Below are 7,413 nucleotides of genomic sequence, written 5' to 3' on the forward strand. Positions count from 1 at the left end.
TTTTGAAAAAAAGGTGTGTCCGCTGGGAAGTATCAGGCAAAGGTTAGGCAGTCCCTGTCTAGTTCTGATGTTACTTTACCACATGCCTCTCATCCCCACACACCGGCCCTGCCACCAAAATGGAATCCCCTCAAGTTAATGAAAATTCATCCTAATGATAATTTTTAAATTAAAAAAAAATCATTTTCTAAACAATAGTAATTTCTAAATCTTTTCCTTACACCGTAAATCACAGTGGAATTATCCTTATAAGAATACCCATTTTGTGAACGGCCCAAGGGCCTTTTTTTACTTTTTGGTTTTTCCTTTTAACATGAGATCTGACATCAGTCTCCAAATTGAGACAGGGTGGGAACTTTGTCAAGTTCAAGTCATCTCTGCAGCACCGCTGCTTTGCTCTGCTTTTAATGAGCTGGCGTCCTCCTTTTGAGACCGAGTGAAGTGAACTTGGATCAGACCCTTAGTCCTGAAACAATGTGTCCTACCTTTGTTGAAGCCCAAAGAGCTTTTCTGTGCAAAGGCCAGTGTGTCTGAACAAACGGCATTCCGCGCATTTTCGCGGGCCTCGGCTCCAGCCTCAGCGGGATTCCACTGCATTCTTGGCAGTCGGTCTCCTCCGCCCTGGCAGGGGGTCAGCCCGGGGCCAACGGGGTCAAGGGACCTCCACAGGCTGCTTGGGCTCCTGTGTGCACGACTGACAGCTTGAGGCGGCGCTGGGGACGGAGAGGGTCAGTCTCATTGCTAGTTCCTGTCTGTCAGGAGGGGATGCGTGTGGGAAGGGGCTGGGAGGGCTCCCCTTCCTTAGGAAGCCCTTGCAAGCGGCCCGAGCTGTGGGAAACACACTGAGAGAAGGTTAAGGCCGCCGTGGTCCCAGTCCCAGCTTGCCCTCCTAATAAGCGTCCCAGGCCCATCAAAAGGCCCCGTGCAGGAAGGAAATACTACGAGCAGTCCTTATGCTTGGGGAGAAGGATCGTGGGTGAGTTTCCTTCTGCCCTTTACCGTCACTGGATTTTCTCACTTATTGGAACAATGACTCCGCAGTCTCCTGGAAAAGCGCTGACCCACTCCGCCCTGAAAGGCCGCAGCACTAGTGTGTAAAATTTCCCACAGTCAAAGTGGGGATAAGGCGCCGACGTCCAGAAGGCCTCTTTGAAAATACGGGCGTAGGTGTGGAGTGAGCCGGGGTGGGGATGGAGGTTTCGCACGTGAACCCATTAGCACCCATGAACTTCTGACCTGGGGGTGGAGCGTCTCCCTTGCTAGTCTGGAAGCCTGGACCCGGGGGCAGCCGGCCACAGGAGAGAACATTTGCGTTTGTGTGGGGCTAGGAAGGCAGTGCGGACAGCAAAAGGCAAAGCATGTGAGCAAATATTTTGTGTGCGTCTGTGTGTGTGTGTGTGTGCCTGTGTGTGTGTGTGTGCGTCCGTCTGTCTGTCTGCTGCCTCCCCAAGTAAGAGGACAGTCACACCCTAAAGGAAGAGAAGAGTAAACATCTGGGATAAGAATACAAAGTTTTGCAGGAAAGTTTAGGAAGTAGATCAGAAAGTGTAACTTCCAGGCCTGGCCCTATTTCCTCATTTATAAAATGAGCAGGTGAGGCCTGCACAGTCCAGTAAAGTTGCCACTGGTGACGCACGGCTGTTGACCACTGGGGAGGTGGCTGGTCTTTACTGAGTTGTGTGGTAAGTGGAAAACACACGCCAGGTTTCGGAGACTTAGTATGAAAAAAAAAGATGTAAACTATCTCGCTAATTTTTTAAATACTGATTACAGGTTGAGATGATAATATTCGGGGTGTATCAGGTTAAGGCAAATCTATTGCCGGAATCAAGTTCACCTGTTCCTTTTTTCTTTTGCATGTGGCTACTAGAAATTTGAAATGACCCATGTGGCGCATATTCTATTTCTCTTGGGCAGCACCGGCTTGCACGGTCATAAGTCTTAGAGCCCCTTAAAATGTCCCACAGAAATATCACTCAATACAAGTCCCACCGAAGCGGGGGGTGGGGGGCAGGCTGCTTCAGAGCATAATCTGAAGCAGGCTGCCATAACCAGGGGGTTTCTTTGAAATCTCATGTTTTCAGTTTATAAGTGCTTATGTGCTTGCTTGAATATAAAAATAACAGGTCTAAAAGGAAAAGAAAAAAAAAAAGGAATTCTCTCCCTGCCTCCACTTTCTAATCACTATCTTTAAGTAAGAAGACATACGTTTTCTCCAGTGGTTTCAAGTCCCACCCCATCGACAGCACACTGTCCTGGAGCCCTAGGGGTCTGCGGACCTCAGTTTGGGAAGCACGGGTGGTGATGCCTAAAAGGGCCTGGCCATCTTTCAGTTTCTATAGGAGGCTCCTGAGTTCCTAATTGCCACATGGCCCTTTTGTTCTGAGGTTCTCACCTTTGCTCCCCACCCCTTAGAGTTCCCGAGGCCCTGGGAGTGGATTGGGCCAAGTAGAAAGGACAGAAACAGCCTTTCTTTCTCTTTTGTAGCCCCAGAGAACTATGCACACAGGTGCCCCATAAATACTTGGCGTATTGAATGGTTCAGTAACCAGAACTGGGGGGCCGGCCTGCCCCCTGCAGCCCGGCAGCCTGCCGCAGCTAGCAGTGTAAAAAGGTCTTTCAAAATGGTCCTGCTTTGAAAATTCACTAGGGAAGAAAGCCGCCTCCAATCCTTCAAGGGAAGTGGATGGGGGTAGAAACCAAATGATAAATAAGCAAGTGAGGTAAGAAATCAATCTGGAACCAGCACAATTCAGAAAATCATGGTATGCTCCATCACCAAACTAGACGGAAACCCTTATCGAAATTACACCTCCATCAGTGGAGTAAGTCGGGATGGATCGCTTATGAGCAAATTTCACATTTTCTCTCTCCTCACCCTGGATGAGGTCTCCAATGAACTTGGCTGCCTCTTTTTTTTTTTTTTTTTTAAACATCTTTATTGGAGTATAATTGCTTTACAATGGTGTTAGTTTCTGCTTTATAACAAAGTGAATCAGTTATACATATACATATGTTCCCATATCTCTTCCCCCTTGCGTCTCCCTCCCTCCCACCCTCCCTATCCCACCCCTCTAGGTGGTCACAAAGCACCGAGCTGATCTCCCTGTGCTATGCGGCTGCTTCCCACCAGCTATCGGTTTTACGTTTGGTAGTGTATATATATGTCCGTGCCACTGTCTCACTTTGTCCCAGCTTACCCTTCCCCCTCCCCGTATCCTCAAGTCCATTCTCTAGTATTGGCTGCCTCTTGTTGACACCTTTTTCCACTTTAATATTCCCTTTTAGACTAACAGTTCTAACTGCCAACAGTGTCCAGCTCTGAGCCACTCACCAGGCTGCAGCCTTTTCAAGCCTCGCTGCAGAGGGATCCCACAACACAACACATCCTGGAACAGAACCCTTGGAAGTTACAAACATTTTTATCTGGTTGACTTGATAACTGGCCTTGAATAAGCCTCCCATCCTTGAATAAGCCTCTGCGTGGGTTGCAGTTAAACCAGCATCACTGAAGGGTGGCTTTACTCCCTAGAGGAGAGTGTCAGGTCACTGGCCCTCCCCCCAGCTCTCAGGCCATGAATAAACAGGAGCTGGGAGCTGGGCCCTGGTTGGGGGGTGAGGTGGGGGAGGAACTGAAGTTGTTTCCAGCCCTCCATTCAGGCCTTTGGGGTCCTCTCTCTTCCTTGGGAGTTCCTGTGCTTGGAGACCCAGGGAGCTGCTTCTGGGTACAGAGTCGGACTTACCTTAAGGCTCACATAAGGAAACCCCTGTGAGCATGCTCCCTGGGTCAGAAAGAACCTGCTCAGCTGTTCAGCCGTTCTGGAAACTCTGAAGGGCCGCCCTTTGGTTTAATGGGCTCTAGCCAGCTCACACCACCCGGGCAGGTGGGCCTTTGACATTCACTCAGCTGGCTCCCTGGGGGGAGACAAACTGAAATGCTTCTGGGTCAATGTGGCCCCTTTCCTGTGAACATAAAGCAAACTGGAAACTCACAAGAAAACCCAAGTCCCATGAGCGCACAACCATCAGACAAAAGCAGTGGTCTTTCTCCTGTGGTCAAGGAGGACGTTTGCTGGTGTAACGCAGGAAGTGTCATGGTGTTCGTGGCACTGAAATAATTCCCACAGGTTGATCTAGGGCTAAGCTCGGTCACATTCCTGGGAAATGAAGTGCTTCTTCTCTCATCACAGAATCTGTGAAGTGGAAGGGCTTTTCGCTAGCAATAAGCCCAGTTCCTCCTTTGTACGTGTGAAGAAACAGAAGCCCAGAGAGGGAGCAATAATTTGCCTAGCTATCCCACAGCAAGTTAGTGGCGCAGGCAGGATGTGAATCCAGCTCTCCCAGCTCAGCAAACACATCAGAGCACTTACCGTGTGCCTCTCGTGGCTCCTAGGCACTTGGAAGACACTGAATAAGGTAGATGTGGTCTCTGCTCGCTTGAAGCTTCGCATCTGTTTTTTACAGCTTTGAGATGGAGCACAATTCCAATCAAGCCTGGCAGAATCTTCAGAGCCCTGTTTCCACCAGCAGGTGGGAACTAAAATTAGTCCCGCTGCCTCGTGGCTTGGGCTAGTCCCTGAGCACAGACGAGCTTGTCAAGCTGCAGCCTTCCCCTTCAACTCGCCACCGTTCATCCACCAACAAATATTTCTCTCTTTTAAGAAACATTTGATTTATATTTTCTTTTCTTTTTCTTTCTTTCTTTCTTTCTGGCCGTGCCGCCCGGCTTGTAGGATCTTAGTTCCCCGACCAGGGATCGAACCCGAGCCCTCAGCAGTGAAAGGGCCGAGTCCTAACCACTGGACTGCTAGGGAATTCCCTTAAAAACATTTAAAAACAATTTATTTGTTCAAATCAGGATCAACCTCCAATTCATTCATTGCAATTAATCAATACATTTCTTAAGCCTTTTAAAATCGCTCAGGTCCCCCTTTCCTCTCTCTCTTTCTCTCCTTTTTTCCTTTAGTGTTTGTCTTTTCTAGTTTCCCACAGTCTGGCTTTTACTCATGGCAACATACTGCTTTGTTCCCTAGATTTCCTGTCAATTGGAAGTTAGAATTAGAAGCTTGATCAAGTTCAGGTTCGATTCTTTTGGTCTATTCCTTCATAAATGGTGGCGTGTAGGTCATCAGGAAGCACGCATTGTCTGCTTGTCACTCTTCTCATGATGTTAATGCAACCGATGATCAAGGCCTGGACCCATTGATTGATTAGTGGATGCAAAATCTTGACACCCCAATTCTGTCAGTCTCTCTTCATTTATTAGCTGGAATGCTTTCAGTAAAATGAATCTTCACCTCATAATATATTTGGTTCCCCTGGGGTATGGTTTACGTAGGAAAGGAAGATAAATGCTTGATTCTTTCTTTCTATTCACCGCTTTTCAAATGATTTAGTTACCTAACATCCTCAAAGGGGACCAATGAATTTATTAATTTTTTGTTCTTGTTTTGTTCTTTAAACTACATCACGCTACTATGTATTGTCATGGATTTAAACGAAAAATTCTTGATCTCCTACTCCATGTCAGGCATTGTTCTAGGCATTGTTCTGGAATAAGTGCCCGAACAAGGCAGACCTGGGCCCCTCCCTCGTGGAGTTGACCATCCAGGGCTTGCTCTATGACACGCTTTCCCACTCTGCTCCTTTGACAGGGGATATTGCACCAGATGCTAACGTATGACCATCCCCGTGCAGAGCAAAGGAAATGAGCTGAGAATTGCGTCGTCATGGGGTTTTCCTCAGTCCTTTCGCAGCATAACCCCTGCCCTCAAAGGCTCCACTTTTGTCACACCTCCTCGCTAATCTGTCCTGGCTGTTCATTTGAAGCAGGTTTTATGGAGGAAATTATTAAACAAGAACAATCTACGCCACGTGAGTTCCTTCCCCTTCTGGATCTCCCAGAAATAGCCTCTGTTGCCAGTCTCTGTCCCACTCAAGCAGGTGGAAGGTTGGGCTTTTTCTAGAGTGCTGTGGTCCAGGCATCTATGACCAGCCCCCATCACGTCGCCTGCAGCCCTCCCAGAGTGGATGGGGCCCTGCCGTGCATCTGTGAGGGAGCGTTTCTGCCAAGCGGCAAAGACCCAAGTTGCAGGTACAAGACCCTCAGCCACCCACAGCCACTGAGAGGAGCTCCTCGCCCCTCTAGTATGCCTGGCTCAGGTCCCAGCCATAGCTGACGTGAAACAGGTTCAGGAGGTTGCCGGCTGCGGTGAACAGATGATCTTTTAATTATTTATTTTGGTCCCATACACGCTTAGGACTTCGCTGCAAGGTCAAAGCTACAGCCCACGCAAAAGTTGGCTAAACATGTAAGAGATGGAAAATGTTGATGGTGGTAGCTAAACATAGACACACATATGGGTGGATTCCGGAAACTGCAAAGCAGTGAGCCTGACGCTGAGCCCCGGCAATATTCTGGACCACATTCCCAAACAGGTGGCTTTTGCATATTTAGAAAAGAATGTGGAACCCACACACTATTGGGCTCGAAAATGTTAAAGAGGAAAACCTCTGAGCAGCTCCAGTCAAAGAGCGATGTTTGATGACGGGAAGCAGGAAGGCCATAGTGCTCCTGCTTCTATAGCAACACCTGCAGTAGGTGTGAAATACAGGACAGCACGAAGATCGGGCAAAGTACTGAGAGTTGACTGAACCTACAGCCCGGGTTATATTTTGCAACGGTGTCCTCAAACAAAAATGAAACCAACAACCTAGAATAGCTTAGGGTGCGTTTCTGATGCTGACTTTTTGGGTTTTTTTAACATCTTTATTGGAGTATGATTGCTTTACAATGCTGTGTTAGTTTCTGCTGTATAACAAAGTGAATCAGCTATACATACACATATATTCCCATATCTCTTCCCTCTTGCGTCTCCCTCCCTCCCTCCCACCCTCCCTATCCCATCCGTCTAGGTGGTCACAGAGCACCAAGCTGATCTCCCTGTGCTCTGCGGCTGCTTCCCACTAGCTATCTATTTTACATTTGGTAGTGTATATATGTCCATGCCACTGTCTCACTTCGTCCCAGCTTACCCTTCCCCCTCCCCGTGTCCTCAAGTCCATTCAAAAATATGGAACGCTTCACGAATTTGCGTGTCATCCTTGCACAGGGGCCATGCTAATCTTCTCTGTATCGTTCCAATTTTAGTATATTGGAAGCCAGCACCTGATGCTGACTTTTAATTCCTTCCTCACTTACAAAACAGTGAAGCCCCTGCTCCAGGTTTTCTGGTCCAATAAGTACTCTTCCTTACCTGCACGTTCTAAGCTCTGCTGATCCTCTGTGTGTTCTAAACTGTATCGTCTTCCATGATAGTCTCATCAACAAAACGGTGAAATGCGGGCTGGATGATAACATTTAAGGAGGTTTGCACCTGGTACATTACCTCTACGCAGGGAATCGATTGATGG

At 48.0% G+C, this 7,413-nt stretch overlaps 1 non-coding gene across 1 annotated transcript; it reads right to left on the reverse strand.

Annotated features, from left to right (window-relative positions):
* Positions 1 to 7,067: 7,067 nt before the first annotated feature.
* LOC137757570 (U6 spliceosomal RNA) lies at positions 7,068 to 7,170 on the reverse strand. The gene has a single exon (XR_011072409.1). It is a non-coding gene; the product is annotated as a U6 spliceosomal RNA (small nuclear RNA).
* Positions 7,171 to 7,413: the final 243 nt, after the last annotated feature.

Source organism: Eschrichtius robustus, chromosome X (genome assembly GCF_028021215.1).
Source record: "Eschrichtius robustus isolate mEscRob2 chromosome X, mEscRob2.pri, whole genome shotgun sequence".
In the NCBI taxonomy this organism is placed as follows: domain Eukaryota; kingdom Metazoa; phylum Chordata; class Mammalia; order Artiodactyla; family Eschrichtiidae; genus Eschrichtius; species Eschrichtius robustus.